This window comes from Delphinapterus leucas, unplaced genomic scaffold, assembly GCF_059928025.1.
Source record: "Delphinapterus leucas isolate spDelLeu-1000000601 "Yukka" unplaced genomic scaffold, BTC_Dleu_Yukka2 spDelLeu_asBTCV2_sq81, whole genome shotgun sequence".
Taxonomy (NCBI): domain Eukaryota; kingdom Metazoa; phylum Chordata; class Mammalia; order Artiodactyla; family Monodontidae; genus Delphinapterus; species Delphinapterus leucas.
In genome coordinates, this window is record NW_028322290.1 from 490,419 (window position 1) to 517,794 (window position 27,376).

General features: G+C 33.8%; 1 protein-coding gene and 1 long non-coding RNA gene across 2 annotated transcripts in view; both read left to right on the forward strand.

Moving 5' to 3' along the window:
* LOC149743773 (uncharacterized) overlaps positions 1-27,376 on the forward strand; it is a 105,955-nt gene that overhangs the window by 11,898 nt on the left and 66,681 nt on the right. The window lies entirely within an intron of this gene.
* LOC149743774 (uncharacterized) lies at positions 354-25,807 on the forward strand. Its single transcript, XR_016391790.1, has 2 exons — positions 354-3,804; positions 6,739-25,807. It is a non-coding gene; the product is annotated as an uncharacterized LOC149743774 (long non-coding RNA).

The window sequence follows — 27,376 nt, forward strand, 5'->3', positions numbered from 1 at the left end:
GATTTGGGTATGGAAAATGGGTGCAGTTATGGGCGTGTTGGTTCTACATATATATGGACATCATGTGTCATCAGCCTGCAGCTACCTGCCATTCCTCACTACTTCTTTTCACAAACCAAACAAGTACCTTCTTATCTCTCCTGTGGATAAGCTCTTGACAGTGGCACTAGGGCCTCCCTCAATAAGTACATCATTGGCTAAACCAGTGCTTTCTCAGATATGCTCATTGAACAGCCCTTAAGGTGGATTGACATTCCACTGCCTAGAATAGAATATGGTGTTCTTTAGAAATCGGGGGGAAAAAATAGGCCACCAGATGTACTTTCTTTACTTTAAATTGTTTTATATATATATATATATATATGAACAATTGTTATATATGTGTATGTATACTTGTTCATATATATGAATGATTTAAAATTGAAGATATATATATATACACACACATATATATATGTATATTTAAATTTTGGCTTCTGTTAGCAAGTAGTAAATTAAATGATTAGCAGATCCATACTGCAGGGAAATAACCAATCAGATTTCATTCAATAGCTTGCTTTTTTGTAGATTTATGGTTGTGATTTTATATCTGCAGGTATGTTTGCTGAAGAAAATATTTCTACCACTTTACGCAAAATTAAATTCATTTAATACCAATGCGGCATGTCTCAAATGTCTTAATACAGTTTTAATCTTTAATCGCATCAGAAGTATGGAATTAGAAACATACCCCAAAATCATTTGAAGATATAATTACTTTCATTTCCCTTATACTTTTGAGACTTTTGAAAAATAAGTATTTAGTTGTACTTATCTGTTTCTGTCTCTCTAAGGATAGCAAACACTGAAACACAATTATTTTTAAAAGTCAATATTAAAAGTATATTGTCCAAGATGATCAAAACTAAGGAAGTGGCAAAGAAATTCAAAAATTTAAACTTTCAAAGGGTGCTTTTTTTGTGAATGTGTAGTACTTGTTCTTCTGAAGGAATTAATCTTTTTAAAAATTTAATTAACTTATTTTTTATTGAAGTATACTTGGTTTACAGCATTGTGTTAATTACTGCTGTCCAGCAAAGTGACTCTGTTATACATATGTATATACATTCTTTTTCATATTCTTTTCCATTATGGTTTATCACAGGATATTGAATATAGTTCCCTGTGCTATATAGTAGGACCTTGTTGTTTAGCCAATCTATATATACCAGTTTGCATCTGCTAATCCCAAACTCCCAGTTCATCCCTCTCCCACCTGCTTCCCCCTTGGCAGCCACCAGTCTATTCTCTATGTCTCTGATTCTGTTTCTGTTTCATAGATAGGTTCATTTGTGTCATATTTTAGATTCCACATATAAGTGGTATCATGGCATTTGTCTTTCTCTTTCTGACTTACTTTGCTTAGTATGATAATCTCTAGTTGCATCCATGTTGCTGCTGCAAACGGCGTTATTTCATTCTTTTTTTTATGGCTGAGTAGTATTTCATTGTATATATGTACCACATCGTCTTTATCCATTCATCTGTTGATGGACATTTAGGTTGTTTCCATGTCTTGGCTATTGTGAATATTGCTGCTGTGAAGATCAGGGTGAATGTGTCTTTTTGAATTATAGTTTGGTCTGGATATACGCCCAGGAGTGGGATTGCTGGATCATGTGGTAGGTCTATTTTTAGTTTTCTGAGGAACCTCCATACTGTTTTCCACAGTGGCTGCACCAACTTACATTCCCACCAACAGTGTTGTAGGAGGGTTCCCTTTTCTCCACACCCTCTCCAGCATATGTTATTTGTAGACTTTTTAATGATGGCCATTCTGACTGGTGTGAGGTGGTACCTCATGGTAGTTTTGATTTGCATTTCTTTAATAATTGGCAGTGTTGAGCATCTTTTCATGTGCCTATTGGCCATCTGTATTTCTTCTTTGGAGAAATGTCTCTTTAAGTCTTCTGCCTATTTTTTTGATTGGGTTGTTTGCTTCTGTTGTCATCAAGTTGTATGAGCTGTTTGTGTATTTTGGAAATTAAGCCCTTGCTGGTCGCATCATTTGCAAATATTTTCTCCCATTCTGTAGGTAGTCTTTTCATTTTGTTTATGGTTTCCTTTGCTGTGCAAAAGCTTGTAAGTTTGATTCTGTCCCCTTTGTTTATTTTCATTTTTATTTCTATTGTCTTGGGAGACTGACCTAAGAAAACATCGGTATGATTTATGTCAGAGAATATTTTGCCTGTGTTCTCTTCTAGAAGTTTTATGGTGTCATGTCTTATGTTTAAGTCTTTAAGACATTTTGAGTTTATTTTCGTGTGTAGATATGTTCATTTGTGAAAGGATGTGTTCTAACTTCACTGGTTTATATAAGGCTGTCCAACTTTACCAACACCACTTGCGGAAGAGACTGTCTCTTTCCCATTATATATTCTTGCCTCCTTTGTCAAAGATTAATTGTCAAAGATTAAGTGAGGTGTGTGGGTTTATTTCTGGGCTCTGTATTCTGTTCCATTGATCCATATGTCTGTTTTTGTGCCAATACCACGCTGTTTTGATTACTGTGACTTTGGAGTACTGTCTGAGTCTGGGGTGGCTATGCCTCCAACGTTGTTCTTTTTCTTCAGGATTGCTTTGGCAATTCTGGGTCTTTTATGGTTCTGTATGAATTTTAGGATTATTTGTTCTAATTGTGTGAAAAATGTCATGGGTAATTTGATAGGGATCGCGTTAAATCTGTAGATTGCTTTGGGTAGTATGAGCATTTTAACAATATTAGTTCCTCCAACCCAAGAACATGAGATGTCTTTCCATTTCTTTGAATCATCTTCACTTTCCTTTATTAATGTCTTACAGTTCTCAGCGTATAAGTCTTTTGCCTTCTTGGTGAGGTTTATTCCTAAGTATTTATTTTGGGGGTTGTGATTTTAAAAGGCATTGTTTTTTTACGTTCCCTTTCCGATATTTCATTGTTGCCATAAAGAAATGCCACCAATTTCTGTATGTTAATCTTGTATTCTGCTACCTTGCTGAATTCGTTTATCAGTTGTAGTAGTTTTCATGTAGAGTCTTTAGGGTTCTCTATATATAGAATCATATCATCTGCATCTAATGACAATTTTACCTCTTCCTGAAGGAATTAATCTTGAAGTTCTACTAAGACTTTTGGGATACCTGTTTTAATGAGCCATTACTTCCTGCCTGAGATTGCACTATGCACCAGAGATTCTAGAATTAGCATAATAAAACTAATAATGCAAACAACAGCAACAAATCTTCACAAACCTTCCTTGCAAGGAGGTAAAGTCCACTGGAAAAACAGACAAGTGAAACACACATTCAAAATGGCAGTGATTCTCAAACATTTATGTGCTGAAAAATCATGACAAGCATGATAACCAGGGCAATTACTAGACCCCCTTCTCCAGCTGGTCAGGTGTAAGGTCCTGTAACTCAATTTTTGGTGAATGCCTCCAGGAGAGTCTGAGACAGATGTTCTCAGTTGTCGTCAACCTTTAGTGTGCATCAGTGTGCATATCTAACTTTTCTTGGTTGACACTGGGGTCACCCTTCTCCCTGCCAGCCTGTAGCTCTCACTTCAAGGAGCTCAGCTGGTGGTCCACTCTATTGCAGGCTATTCTACAAGTTCCGGACGCCAAGGGAGATTGTCCTCTTGCTGACCCTTCTTCATGGCCCTCCAACCCAGACTTACTTATCCAAGAGCCATATTTAACTCCTTTCAGCAGCCACTCTTCCAAGAAAAGGAGCAGCAAAAGTCCACAGTTCCCAGGCAGAGACCTGTGAGGAGAAGACTTGAAGGTAGGGGAGGGGCAGAGGGGTGAAGATAGAGGATATTCCCCTTGAACTCCTGCAAGTCATGACTAAAGTAGCTCTTTGTGGCATTGGATTTGCTTTAAACAATTAAAAATCAGACTATTGACTAGCACACAAATATTTATAAAATATACAAATAAAACTATTGATATCTTTGAAGCCCATTTTTAAACAAAAGGAACATTTTTAAATGTGCCAGGATATAAATTATGGGTACCTCAGGATTATTATAACTTTTCTATAACATTTTATTAGATCTTTATGGTGTTTTTAAAAATGTTGGCCACTGATATTTGAAATTTGATAGGTATTTATAAAGTTTCCTCAAAGGATTCTTATGACAGCTAAATTTTTTGACTATTTAGACAGACACTTTTGGCTGGCTACTCGGTAAAGTACCACGTGCTGTGATTATTACTTTTTGTGCTTTCCAAGTCAACACCCAGATGCCTGTGAACCTGACCTGCACAGAGTAGTTATTTTGGTTCTTTAAACTGCCTGCCAGACGGTTGCAGTAGCTTTTTCATATGGGCAGATGGCCACTCCAGAACAAATCAAAATATAATATTTGGTCTCTGAACTTACTTCTGAATTCAAATCTTTGAATATGAATGCTAACTCAGATTGAATTTTGGGTTTGACTAATTGTTTTGATGTTCTTAGGCAGTTTTCATGAAACATATTTGATCAAATAACTTAATATGGACTTCACTTCTTATTAGTTGTATAATGTCCCTTCTGGTGTGTTAAATGCAATAAAAATTTGAGCATATATACTAATATGTAGCTCCTACCCAGCATATGATGAACAAAATATGTATTAACAAGAGACATCAATCCATTTCTGAGGTTATGCACGTAGTTTACTGTTGAAATGCGGTAAAACTTTAAAATTTGTAATTTCTGGTCAGAGTTTATGAGAAACATGAATATGAGCAAGATAGGTAAATTTAGTGTTTTTTTAACAAGGTAGGTATGGCACAGACTTCAAACTATAACACAGATTTCAAGCAAACAAGGGTAATTACATTGATTTAAGCAGTTCTTTCCCATTTATTCATATATTTTTTGTCTTAATTCAGACCTAGCTTAATTCACCCCTCCCTCCCTCCCTCCCTCCCTCCTTTCCTCCCTCTCTCCCTTCCTTCCTTCCTTCCTTCCTTCCTTCCTTCCTTCCTTCCTTCCTTCCTTCCTTCCTTCCTTCCATCTTTCCTTCCCTTTCTTCTGTTCTGCCTTTCTTTCTCCTATCTCTTTAAACTGCAGTCCTGAGTAAAATGGATGGTTTCAGATTAACCTAATTAATTACAACTAAATAGCCACTTATGTCATTAACCCAGGATACTTCCCTGGGCTACTCAGATCGAAATGTAGGTTTCATATTTTCAATGGAACAATGTTTGTTAGAAAATATATTTCCTATTATAATCTTTATAATGAGAAAAATGCTAATTAAAACCAAAACCATTAGTCACCTGTAAGATTTGAAATATATGAAAAGTTTGATAACACTCTGTTGGTGAGGCTAAGGAGGAAAAAGCAGTCTAATATCTTGTTTTTCAAAATGTAAAATGGGACAACATCCATGGAGAAGATTTTATCAATATCTAACAAAATCATAGCTGTATTTGGCCTTTGATCTATCAATCCCTCTTCCAGGAATCTGTTCCAAAGATCCAAAAAATGACATGTATCAAATGTTCTTCAATGTAACATTATTGGTACTAGTAACAAAATTGAAATCACCCTCAAAATCCAAAATTCTAACACCAAAATCCAACAGTTATATAAACTGCAATATATCTACACAGTGGATTACTATGTACTTGCGCAAAGCAGTTGGGAAGATCTCTACAAAATGGATTAAATGGATTATATATTGTATATTTTGGAGTATAAATTGTTAAGTGATAAAAGGAAGTTGCAGAAAACTGTGTATAGTATGTCACCTTTTGTGTAAGATACCCTCCCTTCCTTCCTTCCTTCTTTCCATCCTTCCTTCCACCCCTTTCTCTCTCTTTCATCTCTGTTTCTTTTCTTTATTATTTCACAGTTTGTGCTTTTTTTTTATATTTGCAAAAATAAATAAGGGAAGGAGAGAAGAAAAACTCATAAAAATTGTTCCCTATAAGGTAACTGTCTCTCCATTCTTAAAAGTGAGACGTTGAAATCGTCTACTATTATTGCACTTCTGTCTATTTTTCTAGTCAATTCTGCCAGTGTTTGTTTTATATATTTAGGTGCTCTGATGTTGCATGAATATATATTTGTAATTGTTATATCTTCCTGGTGATTTGACCTTTTATCATTATATAATGTCCTACTTTGTTTTTGTGATAGTTTTTTGTTCAAATTGACAGTAAATTTTAAGCATAATTAACTGTCATTAGCACAAATTCATGAACTGTATCTTCGCTTTTCTCATTTTTTGAAACCTTATATTTATAATCATAGTTATTTATATTTGATAAATAAAATTATTTATAAAGAATTCAAGTTATAAGTAAATGGAAATGTATCATTCAATTTTTGTTTTCTTGCTAGTGGAGGACATTAAGGAAAACTAAGATTTTTAATTCATAAATATGGTAATAAAATTGAACATGTATTTAAAGTATTGAAATAGTATAACTGAAGAATAAAAGAAACATTATAATAAATGCTTTATTATCATTAATGTTAAATTCTTTTGATTACTGATTTTAATTGAAGATTTTAAAAATACACTAAAAAAATAAAAATACATTATAAATATATTTGCATTATAAATCTATATTTAAAACTTGTAAATGTTGATAGAACTAATTGTCCTGTTGAATAATGGAACAGAGTTCCTCATCTAATTATTTAATTTTTATGATCCTTGTGAAATAACAGTTAACTATTTGAAACGTGCTATTCATTTTTGTATGTGTTTTACAGAAAGAAATTGTATTCTGTCATAGCTTACATTTCTAAATTCAAAAAGGCAAATATTTCAAGGCCTTTATTATCTTGATCATTTTGACACATTTAAAAATCATCCAATTTTAACAAAGATGTCCTTACCAGGAAATGGTAAGTTCTACTGACAAGTTAAAACAAATGATCAATTATTATTTTTAATTATATTTGTTGCTGGGAAAAAGAAATTGTAGAAAACTAGTCAGAGAAGAAGGATTATATCCTTTAATTTGTAATAAATTGATTTGTAAAGACGGGTGATGGGATGCCTAGCTGTGAAAATAAGTAACATGACAAGTAAATATTAAAGCCATGGAAGTGATCTAAAAATACCTGGATAATTATTGCAGATTATATAAATGTGGGTTTCTGGGGTAGGATTGGAGGTACCAGCCACTTTCCACTGGAAACAAAGCTTCAGTGACTTATATTCTATTGCCAGAAGAACTGGGGAATTTAAACATAGAAATAGAGTAATTGGATGATTTATTTCATAAGCATACATTTTTAAATGTTGCTGATGACTTTTCTTGAAAGTAAAGCCAGAAGGATTTTAAGATTCTTAACTGTAAATATTAGAAATGATTATTATAATACTTTCCATGATAAAATTATTTGAAACTTACTCTTGTATATTCCCAATGAAAGGTGATTCTTATTTTTTATTGTGGCTAATTTAATGAAATAATATTTTATACAAAACACAATTTTCCTAACTTGGAAATTATAATTAAGAACACATTTGAGTTTTGAGTGTTGTCATTTAGACTGTGGGCATTATCAGGGCACAATAATCCACTTGGTGAAAATTTAGTCTAGTTGAAGGCCAATTATTTTACTTCCTTGTAATTCACATGATATGTCCTTGCAAATAGAAGCAGCCGCTAGCCAAGTAACTAGGGAGAAACGAAGAGCCTTGGGTGGGTGATATTTCAAATTCAACAGTATAAAGCAAAGAAAAATAACACATTTTAACACATAAAAAATGCTAGAAAAAATGTTTACATGCATGATTCTAGTTTGGTAATTGCTTCTATTCTAAATTTTTTCATATCAATTCAACAATAAGCACCTTCGTATCATATAAATCACTATCACTTATAAGTAAGTAGGTTGTAGTTTTAAAGTATTTGGTTTTATCAAGTAATATATGCTCATTAAAAAAAATCACATGTTAAAGAATGTTTTATATTAAATATCAACAGAGTCAGATCACTTCTTCACTTCTAAGTCTACTCTCCAGACAAGTTCTTCACAATTGTTTATATTTTGGTTATTTCCCTTCTCAAACAATATATATTTTCTGAATTTATTAATATCAGATAACATTTATTATTCCCCCAATATCAAATATAAATATTTAACTCACTCAGGTCCTCTTCTCCAACTGTTTTAGTCAATTATGTTATTGTTTTGGTTTTTCTGTCAATTATCTTTAGTATAAACAATGTAATTAAACTCAATCATTTTTCTATAGTCCTTTAATTCAGTTTTCATACTTTATATGACAATTTTAATGCCCTTGTTTCTCTACCCAATATTCTTCACAATCTGCTTTGTGTAAGTTACATTTTTATCATAGCTCTTGGATTTTCATTCCATCCTTAAACATAGCATCTTCTTTCCGTGGCCTGAAGATTGACTCAAAATTGAAAGTAAATAAACAATATTTTCATCATTATGGTTGCAATTGAGCAATAAAATACCAATTATCTTCCCATCTTTAGGAGTTCAAATCCAAATGCCCCTTGAGGGAGAATGTTAGGCTGAAAGGATTTCCTCAGTTGGTAAAAAATCATTTAAAATTATATTTGGAAAATAATTTCCATCCTCAGTTTCTGTCATTTTTGGAGGTTATATTGGCCATTTAAAAATTGCATGTACTGCTTTTATTCTCAACATTTTTCAGTTCTAAATCATGCTTATCATTATGTTCTACTACCTTTATTTCTAAAAAGTACCTGTAATGATCTCCACTGGAATTTTATTACCTTCTCTGTTGGGTTTTCTCTTTGTTTTTCTTTTATCATAACTTTCTTTTGCTTAATTTACATATTAGTTTCTTTTCTTCCCTTAAGCTCATAATGAAAGATCTTCATAAACTCTGAAGTTAGCAAATAACATTCTGAGTCCTAAGCACTATAGTTTTGATTTTATAGCTTAGGAATTTCTTTAATCTCCTAAAAATGAAATATTTACATATATATAGACAGTATGTGTTCCCCCAGCTGATTGGTAAATAGGACTCTCTTCTATTTAGGTCTGAACTCAAGTGGGGTATTATAGGATGAGAGGCTACACACAGTAATCTCTTTTTTTCACCTGATCATAGCAGTCTGCCTTGCTGTTGATAGCACAAGCACCAAACTGACAAAGGCTTTACTATGAATCAACATTCAGACTATTGATCTTATTTAGGATTTAAATGTTTTATTTAAATTTTTAAAAAAGTTTCATTTTGAAGTAATTGTAGATTCATTAGCAGTAATAAGAAATAATGCAGAGGGGTCTCATGTACTCATTTCCCAGTTTCTCTCAATGGCGACATCTTAGATTATAGTACAATATCACAACCAGAATACTAATTTTTATGTAAGATGTGTGACAAGTCAAGGCCCAGTTTTTTTTAACCTATCAGATTACTCTAGTACCATTGGTTTAAAAGGCTATCTTTTCTCCATTGAATTGTTCCTTTCACTTTTGTCAAAACTCATTTGGGCATATTTGTGAGTTTATTTCTGAATTTTCTGTTCTCTTCTATTGGCCTATGTGTCTATTCCTCCACTCACACCACACAGTCTTGATTACTAAATATAGTATAAGGATGAATTGGGAGATTGGGATTGACATATATACACTATTGATACTACATATAAAATGGATAACTAATGAGAACCTACTGTATAGCACAGGGAAGTCTACTCAGTGCTCTGTGGTGACCTAAATGGGAAGGAAATCCAAAAAAGAGAGGATATATGTATACGTATAGCTGATTCACTTTGCTGTACAGTAGAAACTAACAAAATATTGTAAAGTGACGATACTCCAAAATAAATAAATAAAGCAGTAATTTAAAAAAGATAAAGATAAAAAATAAGGCTTAAAATTGGGTAGACTGGCTTCTTCTACTATATTCTTCATTTTCCAAATTCTTTTTGTTCTTCTAGTTCCTTTGTTCTTTTCCATATATATTTTTAAATAATCTGGTCTATACAAAAATTCTTGCTGATGTTTTGATGAGAATAGTTTTAAAGTTATATATCAATTTTGGCATAATTGAAATCCTTACTGTTATGAGCTAAATTGACTCTCCCCAAAATTTATGTGTAGAAGTCTTAACCCCCCAGACTTAACAATATGATAATGTGACTATATTTGGGATATGGTCTTTAAAGAGGTATTTAAATTAAAATGAGGTAATTAAGATGGGCTCTAATCCAACCTGATTTGCAATTAGGACAGACACACATAGAGGAAGACTCTGAAGGTACAGAGAAGAGATGGCCATTTAGGAGAAAAGAAGAGAAGCCTTAGGCAAAATAAAACCCTGCTGACATCTTGATCATGGACTTTAATAAGCCTCCAGGATTGTGAGAAAATATATTTATTTTATTTATGCTACCCAGCCTTTGATATTTTGTTATGATGGCCCTTGCAAAACTAACAGTTACCAAGCTGAAGCTTCCAATCTATAAACACTGAATGTCTTCCATTTATTTAGAACCTCTTTGATTTTTTTCATGAGCATTTTATAGTTTTTGATGACAAGTCTTGTAAATATTTGATTATTTGGATATATTTCTATATTTCATTTTTGAGTGATTATAAAAATCTCACTGCCCATAGTTAATTCCTAGCAAATAGGTTTACAATTAATATTTTATGTTTGTTTTATATCCTGTATCCTTGCTTAACTTATTAATTCTAAAAGGGTATTTTTTGAGTATATGTGTATTCCTAGACTTCAGTTTGTATATAATCATATCATCTGCGAATAGAGACAATTTTATTTCTTTCTTACCTACATATCTGTCTTTTAATTGTTTTTCTTGCCTTACTGAACTTGCTAGAACACCTCATACTATGTGAAATGAGTGCGGTGAGAGTGAATATCCTTGCCTTGTTCCTGATCTTGAGGAGGGAAATAATTCAGTCTTTCATCATTAAGTATAAGTTAACTTTGGGATTTTTGGTTTTGGTTTTCTTTTTGTTTTTGATTTCCATAGGTGCTGTTTATCAAGTGGAAGAAGTTATTCTCTATTCCTATTTTTCTGAGAGCTTTTTGTTCGTTTGTTGTTTTTACAACATGAATGGTTGTGAAATTTGTCAAACCCTTTTTCTGCATTGAATTATATGACCATGCAATTTTTTTTTCTTTAGGATTGGGTAAATTACATTGATAATTCTTGAATATTGAACAGGCTTTACATGCTGAGAATGAATATCAATTGGTAATGGTGTATAATTATTTTTATATATTGCTAATTCTATTATTAATATTTTGCTAAGGATTTCTACATTTATTTTATGATGGAAATTGGTGTGTAGTTTTCTTTTTGTGTATTGTGTTTTTCTTGTTTTGGTATTACTATAATAATACCGTCATAGCAATAGAAATAAAAATCCAGTATTTTACTTCAAAAACTGTGATCCTCATGAACAAGATCTGTGATTTCTGTCATTAAAGATGGGGGGATAGGGAACTAACAAGCCATTATTTTTAAGTTTAACACTTGTAATTTATTGTCTGGAATCATATGATCATTTATCATATGTGATTGCCAATAGGTGAATTTTACAACTACAGTAAGGGGTGGTGGGGAAGTACAAAGAGATTCTTCTAATACCAGACACAAAACTGAATTTCTGTGTAATTTAGAACAAATTGATTTAACCTAATGGAATTGAAATCTCTATGCTGTAAAATGGGAATTATGATGCCAACTATTAACAGTATTGGGGAAATCAAATGAAATAATATAAGTAACATCTTGTAAGAACATAGATTTTTTAATAAGCTCGGTGAGAAATTAACTGTATCTCTATTCTCTATCATCTATAGAAATAGAAAAAAATAGAAAGATCGGTGTGGGCTGGGGATAAACAGGATTTCCACTTCCAACATCCATCATGTCCTTAAAAGAGAATGTAGACTAGGCTTTGGTGGGTTTGACAGGAAAGTCAGAATCCAAGTTGCTCATAAATATTTCACAGGAAGGACATAGATGCTGCTTAAAGTTCTTTCTGAATGGTGTTAGGTGACTTGATTCTGAAAAAGCTTTGAGCTTAGAAAAAATGAGCTTTGCGTATTGACAAGAGTCCTCACATGGGAACAGAGTCAAAATTAACAGACTCTGCAACCCAAAGGAGGCTGGCTGAATATTCCCGCTACCTTTGCTCTGATCATGTGACCATCTCACGCTTCTGTCACTTTCATTAAATAAAAATTAATCTTAACATATTTGGGCAGGAGTGGGGGTGGGTTGGCATGGGTGTCTACTCTGTCAATTTAAAAAATATCCTTTAGTTCTCATCACCTAATCAGTTGATTTCAGCTCCATTTTCTCCCTTTTCTTTCTTTATCACTGCCTAACCTTGTCCCCTAGGAGTTTCAGACCTTGTTATTCATAAATGGCATAACTTCGTGCACCCTTTTCCTTTTTACTCAAAAGTTTTCTTTAAAATCAAAGGATTACCTGGCTGATTATAAAATTCTTGCATCACATATTCTTCCTCTTAGTATATTTTAGATACTGATCAAACTGTCTCCTTGCATGAATATTACTGTGAAGATGTCGAATCCATCTTGATATTTCACACTAGTAGGGGGCATGATTTTTTCCCCTCCTACTCCTAGGATTCTTTCTTTGTACCTGAATTTTAACATCCTTACCAGAATATGCTTTGATTTGGAATGGTAGGTATGAATGTTAGGTTTCATTATTTCTTGGAAATCTATGAGCCCCTTCAGTCTACACATTCAACTTGTTTTTATTTCAGAAAAATGTTGAAAAAATTATACTTTAGACTCTTTCTATATTTTCATTTGCTTAGTTCTTCTTAAAAATATCAATAATGCATGTTAGATATACCTTTTTAAAGTCTAGCTTTCCTTCTGTGATCATGTTTACATTCCCCTTTCTCTCTCCCTGCTCCACCTCCCTCCCTCCCGCTCTTTCTTTCTCTCGGAGTCACCCTCATAACTACTTATAAACATCTAACTTTTTCCACCTATAACGGGCATTATTCTCTACACTGGCTTTTCATTTTTTGTCATATTGTGACATTTTGCAACTCAATTCTATATTCTTTGGACATCCTATAAAGTCTCTTTGGAATACTTTTTTCTCATTGTTCAAATTTCACTTATTACTTATAAAGATGGTATTATCTATACATTCTGTGAGAATAATGAGAAGCATTTCTTTCATTCCTTTGTTTTACTGTAACCATCTTTTTATCAGAAATGACCGTTTACTGATTTAAAGAAAAATGTTTTGTGCATAGAGCACATATCATTTCCTTTCTAAGTATGATCCATCTTTGAATTATTTTTGCTGCTTGCCAGAGATGTTGACAACTATGGTAACTGGGACTATCTGGGGCGTGGATTCAGAGGTGTTGACTCCAAACTTTTCCTCAACAAATTGCTTGGGTGACAGAAAAATCTTCTTTGGTATTCAGCGTACATTTGGCAGATGTGAAAACCATTCAGTATTTAAGGATGGGGAAATTTATAGCTGATCACGGGTGACTAGAGTGATGGAATGGCTAAAGGCGTTAAGGGAAGAGGAGGGTTGTTCTTCATAGATCAAGAAACTGTCACTGCCTTAGGCTACAGCTCATGTGACCATTTTCGCCCCAGAGCTGCTGACAGTATGAGGGGTAAGCTCTCTGTCTGTGTCTGCTACTGTTAGAAATGTATTTTGCTATTAAGCAAAAACTCTACCATTGCTGCTAAATTACTCTCAAAGTTGCTGACATTCACTGCTGCCTAAAATCACCTTTAAAAAAACGGCTTTATAAAATATAGGTTAAATATTATAAAATTCACCCATTTCGCGAGCATTTAATTCAATAAATTTTTGTATATTGTAGAGCTGGTCTGCCTTTCTTTGCCTCCACCCCTGCATGCTCTTCTCCTAGAATGGAGGTTCCATGCCAAGAAGACCATGAGCAAGATGCCTTCTTTTGTCATTATGGTCCTGCTACTGTCACAGCCCCTAGGTGCTGAAAGAAACTGAAATAGCAAAGTAATATTCTGTTTCTTCTTTCTTCCTTCTAAATTCCATCTAGTGCCTCCAATTGGCAGAAACCAGAAAGCTAGGTTGTCTGAAATATGTGGCTTGCATGTTTATCCCTCAAAAGTACAGAAGAAAGTGCAGAAAGGAAAGTGTAATATTGAGAGCCCATCATGTTGAAAGCTAGAGTATCCAGAGCACCCCTCAACTTATAAAATCATGGATTGCCTCCTCTATTCCTGTCTTAGCCCATTCAGGCTGCTATAACAAATTACCGTAGACTGGGTGACTTATAAACAACAGAAACTTATTTCTCACACTTCTGGAGGCTGGGAAATTCAAGATCAGGTGCCAGCAGGTTTGGTGTCATTCATTCATGAGGGATCTGCCCTTATGACCTGATCACCAACCAAAGGCCCCACCTTCAAATGACATCCCACTGTAAATTAAGTTTTAACATATGAATGGGGGCACTAACATTTAGTCTATGGCAATGCTTTTCCTTCTCTCCTCTATTCAGCTCTCAGTGAAGTAACTTTCAGGCTAGGAAAGAAAGTGTACAGATGGTTTTATTTATTTTTATTATTTATTTGTTTTTTATTTGCCAGGTATCTGCTTTTCTGTCGCAAATATCTGGGTCCCAACAGGATATATTCCACAGTACCCAGAGCCTTCCTATAACTCTTGATGTCTTAACTGTCATTTTGTAGAGATTATGCAGAATAAGATACTTAATTTCTTTTTTGGAAATGTACAAATATCTTGGAGACTGAGGAAGTTTGTGAAAATAAATATCATGCACTCTTGTTTAGGTTAATATTTCACATTTTTTAGCTAGTATAATTCTATTTGTATATTGAAGGGTTTTTTTTCTATTATATTAAATCTTGAATTTTCTACTATTCTTTTGTTCTTTTAGGCATTTGACAGGGGTCAAAAAGATGAGATTGAAATAAAATGCTTTTATTCCACTGATTTTTAACAGAAAATTTGCATTCTCTACTTCCAGCCTGTCTGAAACCAGTTTCTAATTGTCTCTCAGGAGAAACAATACTGTTCTTTCACCCAGTACTTTTTGTTTGTTGTTGTTGTTCCAAAGTTAATATCATGGGTCTGTCACATAAACAAAATTATAAATTGCAAGTCATTAAGGTATGGTGAATGCCCATCTGTGTAAGAACATATCAAAGAAATGTTTACCCAGTTGGAATATCACTGGCCAATCTACTATCTACTACTGTATATAGTATGTGTATTAATATCCTAGCGCTGCTATAGCAAAATACTACAAGTATATGACTTAAAGCAACAGAAATTTATTTTCTCACAGTTCTGGTGGCTAGAAGTCTGGAATTGATGTGTCAGCAGTGCCAGGCTCCCTCTGGAGACTCTTGGGAAGAATCCTTCATTGCATCTCCCTAACTTCTGATGATCATTGGCAAATACTTGGCATGCCTTGACTCGAAGTTTCATCCCTCCAACCTCTGTCTCCACCATCATATGGCCCTTTACCCTGCGTGTCTACCTCTCTGTGTCTCTTTCTCCTTATAAGGACACTAGTCATTGGACTTAGGGCCCACCTCAGTCCAATATGACCTTACCTTAAGTTGGTTAAATCGCAGAGACCCCGTTTCCAAATAAGGTCACATTCACAGGTGCCTGGGTTCAGGACTTCAATATATCTTTTGGGGGGACACAATTCAGCTCACAACAGTACTAGATATTATTAGTAGCATGGAGCTGGAAGATCTGGTAGATTTTTAGACCAATGGCAGCCAACATATAGTATATTGATATTTATATCAAACTGACTAAAATTACCTTAAAATTTCCAAAAATGAATAAATCTTCAACTTTGAAACTACTCACCTGCTTATTCCATTTTCTATTCAAAATAAATATACAAAGTATGATGTGTGTGTGTGTGTGCACATGCTATATGTATCTACATGGATTTATGTGTAGGACTTTTCAGAATCCTCATTTCTAATTTACAATTGTAAAACTGAATTCTGAAGCTTAGACTAGACAGAAATCAGGGCTTCACGTTGAGGTGGTAAAGTTACACATACATCAATTCTGATAACTAAATTATTCAACCAATTACTTTTTTTTCTTTTTTAAATTGAGATACTATTGACATATAACACTGTGTAATTTTAAGGTGTACAATGTGTTGATTTGATGCATTTATATATTGCAATATGATTACCACCATAGTGTTACCTAATACTTTTAATGTGTCATATAATTATCACTTCTTTCTTTGTGATGAGAAGAATGAAGATCTAGTCTCTTGGTAAATTTGAAGTTCATAATACAGTATTGGTGACTATAATTACTATGCTCTACATTAGAACTTCAGGATTTATTTATCTACTAGTTTTAAGTTTGTATCCTTAAATAACATCTCTCCAATCCCCCAACCTTCAGCCCCTGGTAATCACTATTCTACTCTCTGTTTTTACAAGTTTATCTTTGTTAGAATCCACAAATAAGTAATATCATACAGCATTTAATCTTCCTCTGTCTGACTTAGCTCATTTAGCATAATAAATCAGGGTCCATCCATGTTGTTGTAAATGGCAGAATTTCATTTTTTTTATGGCTGAATTATATATATATATTATAATATTAATTATAATATAATATAAATATATATATACATACATATATATTTTACATCTTATTTATTCATCCATTGATGGACACTTCAGTTTTTTCATATCTTGGTTATTCTGAGTAAAGTTGCAATAATGACAGAAGTGCTGATACCTCTTTGATACCTTATTTTGCTGGGAAAAGAATACTCTCTTCGACAAATGGTGTCTGGAAAACTGGATAACCACATGGAGAAAAATGAAATTGTACCTCTATCTTATACTCCTCATAAAAATTAACTCAAAATGGATTAAACACTTCAACATATGACCTGACTATAAAACGTCTGGAAGAAAACATGTAGGGAAAGCTCCTTAACATTGATCTTGGCAATGATTTTTTGGATTTGACACCAAAAACACAAGCAACAAAAGCAGAAATCAACAAGTGGGACTATATCAAACTAAAAAGCTTCTTCACAGCTAAAGAAACAATCAACAAAATGAAAAGGCTACCTACAGAATGGGAGAAAATTTTTGCAAACCATATACAGAGTAAAGGGTTAATGTCCAAAATATATAAGGAACTCATACAACTCAATACAAAATAATCCAACTAAAAAATGGGTAGAAGAACTAAGTAGACATTTTCCTAAGAAGACACCCAAGTGGCCAACAGGTACATGAAAAGATGCTCAACATTCAATCTGGAACAATTCTTGAGTGTACAAATCCTTCACCTCCTTGAACAAACTTATTACCAAGTATTTTATTCTTTTTAATGCAATTGTAAATGAGATCGTTTTCTTAATTTCTCTTTCTGATAGGTATTATTAGTGTATAGAAACACAACTGACCTTTGTATATTGATTTTGTTATCTTGCAACTTTACTGAAACTGTTTATTAGTTATAACAGTCTTTTGGTGAAGTCTATTATAAATATTATATCATATCATCTGCAAGCAGAGACAATTTAAATTATTATTTTCTGATTTGAATGCTTTTTATTTCTTTTTCTTGACTAATTGCTCTGACTAGGACTGCCAGTACTGTGTTAAATAATAGTGAGAACAGGCATTCTTGTCATGTTCCTGATCTTAGAGCAATAGCTTTCGGCTTTTCATCACTGATTGTGATGTTAGCTGTGGGCTTGTTATATAGGGCCTTTATTATGTTGAGATAAATTTCTTCTATATCCACTTTGTTAAGAGTTTTTTATTAGGAAAAGATGTTGAATTTGTCAAATGCTTTTTCTGCATCTATTAAGATAATCACAGGATTTTATCCTTTATTTTGTAATGTGGTGAATCACATTGATTAATTTGCAAGTGTTGACCCATCCTTGCATCCCAGAAGCAAAGCCCACTTCATCATGGTGTATGATCCTTTTAATGTACTGTTGAATTTGATTTACTAATATTTTATTGGGTAATTTTGCATTTATGTTCATCACATATATTGACCTGTAATTTAATTTTTTTGTATATCCTTGTCTGGCTTTGGTATCAGGTAATGATGGCCTTGTAAGATGAATTTCAAAGTGTTCTTTCCTCATCTATGTTTTGGAGAAGTTTGAGAGGGAATGGTATGACTTCTTATAATATCTGGTAGAATTCACCAGTGAAACCATCTGGTCCTATAACCAAAGATAGGAAATCTGAGAGGAATGAAATATTATGATAAAACATCATAGCCTAATTGAAGTTGGGGGACAAAGTCTTGGTTGCTGTGACAGTAAATTACTCTTAGTTTGAGTAAGAGCTTCTCACATACCACTATGTTCTATTTAAACATGACTAGGATTTCGGGTGATCCTATGACCAGAGCTACTCATCATCAACTGGGCATAATCATATCATTAAGCCATAAAGTCACAGCAGAAGTTGACTATATAATGAAAATGATACCTTCAGGATTAGGCCAAACAGTTTGAATTTGACTTCCTATCTTCTAACTGTATTTTTTTTTTCTTTTCTGTCATTATCCAAGATAATTTTCTTTCTCATGAGTAGTCCTAAATGGTTTCTTTACAAATCTATCATGGTAGTTTTGATATTAATTTGGGGGATGGAAATAGCAATAATAATAAATGTATGTAGGGCATTCCAGTGACTTCTGGAGAGACATGTTCTCCTGATCTGAAAGGCAACAGGAAAAGGAGAGAGAGGGCACAGCCTCTGAATGTTTTTATGCTTTTGCAGAAATGCGGTTACCATAGAAATTCAATGCAGAGTCATGTTAAGGGGTTAAAATATACAAGCAACCCATCTTAAACATACTACATAAGGAAAAATCTGAATTTTGTTATATCTAGTGTAACACATTTAAATTAACATTACTATCAAACACTCAGTAATTTGGCATTGTAAATCTCTTAAAAACAAAATTATCATCAACTTCAAACAAATAAGTCTCTCACAGCTTAAAAACAAACAAACAAACAAAAAATGGGGCCTCACGTTAAGATTCAATGTGACTTTTTTCAATTTTGAAAAACTTATGAGTTTAATAGGAGTTAAGAAGAGGAAGGACAGGGGAGAGATTGCTAAAGGATTTCTTCCTGGGGTGATGCAAATATTCCAAAATGAGATAGTGGCGATGCTTGCAGAACTCTGTGAATATACCAAACAATGAACACTTAAGCACTAATGCTAAACATTGCACACTTTAAAGTGGTAAAATGTATGGTAAGTAAACTATATTTCCATAAAGCTGTTACTTTGAGAAAAAACAACTTATAATAGGCAGTCTCTTCCTGGGTGCTGGCATTGTATATAAAGATCGTATATTACCTAGTTCCTGAAATGTGACCACTTTTCTCTCTAATCAAACTCAGGAGTATATTTTTTCTCTTTGAGTAAAATTAAAACAAAATTTTAAAAAGTAAATGATTCAAAACACAATTTAATTTATACCAGAACATGAATTTTATTAATTTGTAATTAATTTAAAAAACTGATTAAGACTGTAACTCTTAAATTTTTACCTATATTTACTTATTCTGTTTCCTTATCCATAAAATGGGGGCATTTATCATATAATAAAAAAAATGGAAAGCAATTAGAACTTTTCCTAGTGCCTAGAAGGTGCTTTGTAAATATTTATTATTATTAATAAGTAATGCACAGGCCATATTCACTTCTCCAATAGAATATTTTTATACTTTACCAAATAAATTTCTTATTTTCCAGTAAGTATTATTTTTTCCTCAATTTTTTTCACAAGCTGTCCACTCGAGAACACAAGAATTTTAAACACCAATCTTCAGCTCAATTAGTTTATAAAGTAGGTGTGAAGTCACAAAACTTCAAGATATTGTTTATTTTTTTCAGAAGTCACAGGTCTTTTCAAGAATTAGGAGGTTCCCATCACATATGAAAACAAAGTAACATTGTTAAAAGAATACCATTCAACTGGCATAAACATTGAAACATTCTTCAGTTTTATAATTTAGTGAATTCTAAGCTCCTATTTACCATTTCCACACCTAAAATCTTGATATTAATCCAATTCCTCATGCTCAGTTCAGTAATGATTATGCATTCTCATTATGAAATTTGGAACTTACCCAGTTGTACCTGTGAGTGGATGGATGCAGCAACCCCAGCCAGACAGAGGGGTGATTACAAGGTCTCAGTCCCTTTAGAAATTTAAGTTTGGGCCACAACAGGGCCAGATTCATGGGCATTTGACCTGGGCAGTCCCACAGGTCAAATGAAGGGCCCCATACTTAAAAGAACCTCATGCTTGGTCTATTGCTCTGCTGTCACTGTTTTGAAATTCTTAGTAATTTTTGAACAAGGAGGCCTACATTTCATTTTGCACTGAACACAGAAAATTATATAGCTAATCCTGGGTCATAAAGCCAGGTAAGCTACCAAATCCTGTGGTAATAATTAAGGGTAGGAGGAAGTTAGTATAGGTGTTTGAGGAGGGAGAGGATGAGTATTAATGGTACCCTGAACCTACCTGCAGCAATGGTGTCTGTACCTCTTCTCACTAACCTCTCATAAGTTTCTCCTCAGAAACACGGACAAGAACTACCGAGGAGGGACTTCCCTGGTGGCACAGTGGTTAAGAATCTGCCAGCCAATGCAGGGTAAACGGGTTTGAGCCCTGGTCCGGAAAGATCCCACGTGCCGCGGAGCAACTAAGCCCGTGTGCCACAACTACTGAGCCTGCACTCTAGAGCCCGTGAGCGACAGCTACTGAGCCCTCATGCCTCAACTACTGAAGTCCGTGTGCCTAGAGTCTGTGCTCCACAACAAGAGAAGCCACTGCAATGAGAAGCCCGCTCATCACAATGAAGAGCAGCCCCCACTCGCCGCATCTAGAGAAAGCCTGCACACAGCAACAAAGACTGGACACGGCCAAAAATTAAAAAAAAATTAATTAAAAAAATGATTCTGGTTCAAAAGAAAAATGCATATACAAAGCTTAAAAAGAAAATGATGAAGGAGCTGTTTTCCAAACCTCATGCACAGAGAAGAGAATCTGTATGAAGCAAGGGATGGATGGGAGGTGTCTTGCTTACATCTCTATTCAAGGAAGACTTCTGCAGGAAGGATAGCTGGTTGACAGCCTCCAGCTGCCCCAAGATTGGCCAATGTGTTCTTGCCAGACTGCTTCCCCAGTGACTAAGCACTATGACGTACTAGAATCACTATATTCCTGCCCACCCCTAGATTCCTAGAATCCCTGTAATGGTAGACTTTGCTTAGGGAGTCTGATTACCTAGTCAGTTAGCTAGCATCCTCTCTCTCTCTCTCTTTCAAATATATATATAATCGCTATTGGGATCATGGGTAAATTTTTATTTCTTTCACCCTGCTTTGCTTATGTGTATATTATTTTTTTCTGCAAATACATGTGCTACTTCAAGGACTTATAATATTGTTGGAAATCATCAAGAATAACACATTTTGTGATCTGTTTGAAAGGAATAAATGATTTCACCCACCTACATTTACTGACTACTCATGAAATGTAAAGCTTCACCTTACTTTACCGTATCATCAGAAAAATGATTCCAGTTTTGGTACAAAAGGATACTTCCAAGTATCCTTTCTGCAAGGTTGTAGAAAAGCAGCCTCATGTATATTACATGATAGCTTTTACATGAATTACTGCTGCTGCAAATCAATGGGCAATGTATGTGGACAAATACTCAATGTTTTAATGTTTTTTTAAGTATAGGTTGCACTTTTGCATTTCATGGTGCCTTTTAGAATTAACTATATCTTTTTTATTTTTTCTTTAATGTCACAAACTATGTTTTGAAATATTCAAACACATGAGAAAAAGGCTTATTGAAGTAAATATTCTGCAATTAGTATTTCTCATGCCACTTATACCATGATTACATGAAATGTAAAATCACTGCTTTTGAGTATTAGGAAAAAAATAGAAGGAATCATAATTATAGGCAAGTTTTATTAGGAAATGTTTAGGTTAACTCTGAAATTCAAGTATAAATAAGATTTTTTTAAATCTCAGTTTATAGTTATCACAAGTATGTGTGATAAGTTAAGTTTTGCTAACCAGTAAATTGGGGTGGTCCTTGAATCTTCCTTTGGCAGTTCCTCCCCTTCATTTCAGATCAATCAGAAAGTCTTACAGACTCTACGTCCTAAACCTATCTTGAAGCCCTCTCCTCCACCCTATTTCTGCTGGCATTGGGCTCATGCTCATTTTTTCTTCATTTGAGTGCTCACATTCTGGCCTCCCTTCTGACTCTCCACATTGTTGCCAGTGTGATTGTTCTGAAATGGAAATATGGTCATTCCTCTGCAATTCACATCTGTCATTGAGTTCCCAGAGCCTAGCTTGAAGTCAAATAATTGTTGGCAATATATTTGAGAACTTTTTTGATCTTACTCCTGCTTGCTTCTCAGACTCATCCCTGTCTGCCTACAAGACCTCTCTGCTCTGGCTCTGAATTCCCTGTCATCATTCAAAAGTTCCATGAGTTTTCACAGCCCTGCAAGTTGCATCTTCCGTTGCCACTGCCTGGAATATATTCCCCTCAGCCCAATCCTGAAAAATATAACTCATTTCTCTTTTTTCACCTATATTTTTTCTTAAGTTCATGATTAACATTGCCATTTTAAAAAACCTCAATGCAAAGAATTTAATTTGCACACCATAAAATAATTTAATATTTCTGTATAAAATATTCTTTTATTTCCCATTTCAGAATAACTAAACCATAATATCACATGACAGTTTTTCTCAGCTATTTCACTGATTTTCCCCCAGCAGATAAACAACTTACCTTGAGTTAAACACTTTCTCCTCTGCCCTTTGCTGCATGCCGAATAAAGCTCTAATAAACATCTTCAGGTATTGCATGTGGCAAACATTCTAACATGTCCAGGAAATTCTTAAAGCCAGAGACTCTCTTTGCTCGTTTCCATTCCCTAAATGTCTTGGATACTTGCTACATGGCAAGTACTCATGTAATATTTGTTTAGAGAATGAAAGATAGCAAATAATTGAGAATAAAACTTGATTTTTTAGTGTTATTTTGAAATTTTTTATCAAAATGACAGAACATAACTATTCAGTTATACATTTATCCTTGGTCATGTTCTTGCTTAAATAGTGTAACTATTAACATACAGTTCACTCCAACAGCATTTTTATTTTCCTACGTATTAGGTATTTTGTTGTTTGCTTGGGAAACTCAGATAAATACAACGCTGACTCTCTATTCAATGTTTTCTTATTATAAGTGAGTGATGAAATAATAGTTGGTACTATTCACTGTACTCTGTGCCACCTACTATTTAATCACCTAATAAGATACTTCGAGGTGAAATTTAATCATCAGCAGTCTTATTTTGTGTATGTGTGTAAAATAATTTAAATGCATTCAAAATATGCATTGTGTTGTGGCAATGTAGGTAAATTTATGTATAAAAATCATTGGATATAATGGTTATTCAATTAATATTTTGGATTGATTGAATATATCACTAACATGAATGAGTAATTCATACTACTATAATCCTTTCATTTCAGTTGAGCTCTCTATATTTTTTTCTTTTCTGAAGAGAATGGCACTTCAGTATAATCACAGAAAGAGTGAATAGATGGGATTGCATAGTCTCAATCAACCTACTTTTTACATGCAAAAAATTTAAAAACACATAATTATAAATTTCCTATATTTCACAGTAAACATTATTGTTCAAATCTTAGAGTTACAACAATATAAAATGTTAGTAAAATCAATGTTTTGTTGAAATTATAGTAATTCATGTAAGATTTTTTAGAAACTGACACTAGTGGAAACTCTGAAGTAGTGTAGTTTTTTGGCATTTATTTTTCAAACTTCCAATTGGAAGCTCAATCACAAAGGACCATCCACAGAGCCACACACTATCTACCCTGATTGCATCTCATGATCCTTACTTCCCTGCCTCCACTAAAACACTGAGTTCTTAGTAGTAATTTTTCAGGGTTTTGATCTCTGATCTGTGCCTTATAATTTGATGAAAGTAATTTTTGAAAGGTTAATATGTCAAGACATTTTTTGCAAATGTTCTAAACAGGTTCTCTTGTATTACTATGATTATTAGTTTCATAATGTTGCCATAACAAATTGCCACAAATTCAGAGACTTAACACAGGCATTATCTCACAGTGCCTTCACAGTCTGAAGTCTAGCTTCCTTGGGTCTCAGAAGGCTAAAATCAAGGTGTCTACATGGCTGTGTTCCTTTCTTGATGCTTTAAGGCAGAATCCACATCCTGGCTTGTGTGAGTGATTGGCAGGATTCACTTCCTTGTGGTTGTAGGGCTAAGGTCCCTGTTTTCTTGCTGGTATTGCCAGTTGGCTAGACATCAGGGATCTTTCTCAGCTTCTAGAGGCTGCTAGCCTTCCTTGGCTCCTGGCCCCATTCCTCCATCTTCAAACCAACAAGAGTGGGTCAAGTCCCTTTCATGCCTCAAGTCACTCAAGCTTCATCTCTTTGACTGATGATTCTGTCTTCCTCTTTAGCTTTTAAGGGCTCATATGATTACATTAGGTCCACTCAGGTAATCCAGGATAACCTTCCTAATAGAAAGCAACTGATTAGTAACCTTAATTCCATGTGAAAGACTCTTCTCAGCAGTATCTGTATCAGTGCTTTACTGAACAGCTAGGAAACAAAAAATCTTGGGGAGATATTTTTACAGTTCTGTCAACCACTTCATGTAATGATTTTTTTTTTCCTTCTGGAAAGCATATTGAATAAGTTAACTAAGTAAATATTGAGCATTTTTTTAGCACTTTATCCTATGATGGTTTTCTTTTTCAAAGAAAGAGTACAAACAAGGGAGAAAAACATAAAAGAACATTCTTCATTCTAAGTCTCTCTCTCTCTCTCTCTCTCTCTCATTCTCTCTCATCCTCCTCTTCTCTCTTAGTTGTTTTGTTGCTGTTATAAGTTTTTCTTAAACATGCAGCTTCTGACCAATGCCATTGAAGGCCCAGGTACATTCTATCTTCCTGCTTCGCCATTTTTAGCATGTGGATTCCATTCTCCCATTCATAGTATGGTTGATAATCTTCTAACAACCTGCCATTATTCCAAGCATAAAGAAGAAGAAAGGGTGGAAAAAACATAAAGTGCCTAAGGGCAAAAACATAACTGCCTGCCTATGGAGCCTCACCATTCTTCAAAACATTCCCAAAAGCTCAACTCAGTGACTTGTTTCCATCTAATTGTTGGAACCATGCTACATTGCTTTCCTTAGATGAAAGAAGACTAGGAAAACAGTGGGGCTGAATAGACTGGGTTGATGAACACCATTGTATCTGACACACTATCATCAGACAGAAGATAGCATGGTTTATATTTGAATATTTCTTGTCTAACATTGAACAGAGAAAATAAGGAAATTTGTGCTCATCTGACTGAACTGTGCCTTGGTGTCCTGAAATTAATTTTATGTGGATTGAAGAAATCAATAATCACTAAATTTCAGAATGGAATTTCAATTTTCATTTAGTAAATCCTAAACCATATGTAATATTTGTTTAAATTGTTAATCTTTCTCAAAAACTATTGAAGTTTTTAATGTTAACTTTATGGGATTAAGCCAAAGATATCAAGAGTGTTAGAAATTCCATACCCTATATATTGTGAAGTGTGGAATGGTATGAATATATGATCTTTTGTCTTATCACAAATTATAATAAATAAGCTTTTAACTTGACTATCTGTTAAGTTCTGTAGCTTTTCTAAAATTAGGATTAAGTTAAATTTGAGCTAATATATTCTAATCCATGTAAAATTTACATATCTGGTTTTGTGACTTTTTGTGACTATCCTTCAAATCAGCATTTCTATAGCAGAGCCTATCTACCAGAAACAACAAAATTTAAGGCATGTTATTTTGTACTTTCAGTGATCTTAGTCCTTGCACTTAAAAAAACTCCATATCAATATACGTTAATGGGAAGACTTTGTAATGTAACAAAATAATCAACAATGTTTTTTTACTTCACTATTCTCTTGTCTGGGTGGCATAGTGTAGATGATGGGTAATAAAAAAAAAAAAATGAGATTCAAAGCAATTATTTTCCAAACTGCTGGCATTGAAAAAATTGTAGTCATTTGGAAACATTTAGGGCTCTGAGCCAAATGAACTTACTATTATATAAAATGCAAGAATCAAAATACATAACAGTAATCCCTGAATGTCAAGGGCAAATCACTTAGCTATAATAATTTTAAGTCCTTGAGCATTTATTATAAAGCATACTGACAATGTGAATATACACCTGGCTATATATCTCCCAATAACACATTGATTTTCAGCTATTTCAATAATGGAATAGATCTCAGCATAGGACTGTTCTATGATAGAAGCAATCATTCTAAGTAAGGTATGTATTTAAGGTTATGTCAAGTTGTGAGAAACTTACTAAGTACTTCTGTTTAAAAAGTTCCCTGTTTAATATGTTAAAACTTTGTTTACAATATTCCAAGGGTATTTTATTCCAAAGGTCTGTCATCATAAAATATTTTCAGTGTAACATTTACTATTATGTGACAATTCAAGCAGGTAATACATACTTAAGAATTTACAGTTTGTCAGAGTCAGATGTGAAGTTGTCTTTCTTAGAAAGTGACATCTAAGAGAAGACTAATGTTCCAAATAATACAATAGTACTGCTATATACAGAAAAAAACACGTTCTTAAAACAACACAAAACAAAACAGAATTGGTAGGATGCTAGAAGAGCAGACACTTGAAGAAGGATGATTGCAGGCTGGCAATGCCATGTGAAACAACACTGCACTGAAGAAACTGGAGGAGTCTGCATGCCCTGAAGGACTCTTTCATGAACCCCATTGGCCTCTCACAGCAAAGGGTCTGAAAAATCTACTAAGAAGTGCCTATGGTGATACAGACTGGAGAGGGGAACACAGTCATGTGGGTGGGACAAGTATATGCATCCTGATGCTTCCTCCTTATTTCCACCACAAGACAAAAGCTTTAATCAGAAAGAACAGTGACATTACTGGCCTTAGGGTATATTAAGGCCAGTTTTAACGAGCTTATATGATAGGTGAAACAATCATTTGAGGGTACAACCTGATTAATTAAAGGTATATTCATTAAAAATATAACAATGTATATTTTAAATTAGCAGGAAATTACTACAAACTTTATAAGAGATGTATAAGTAATAAGTCAATAGTGGAGGTAAAATGATATACTATATAATGTTTATTTAATGCAAAAGAAGGCAAAGCAAGAGTATATAATAAATTAAAT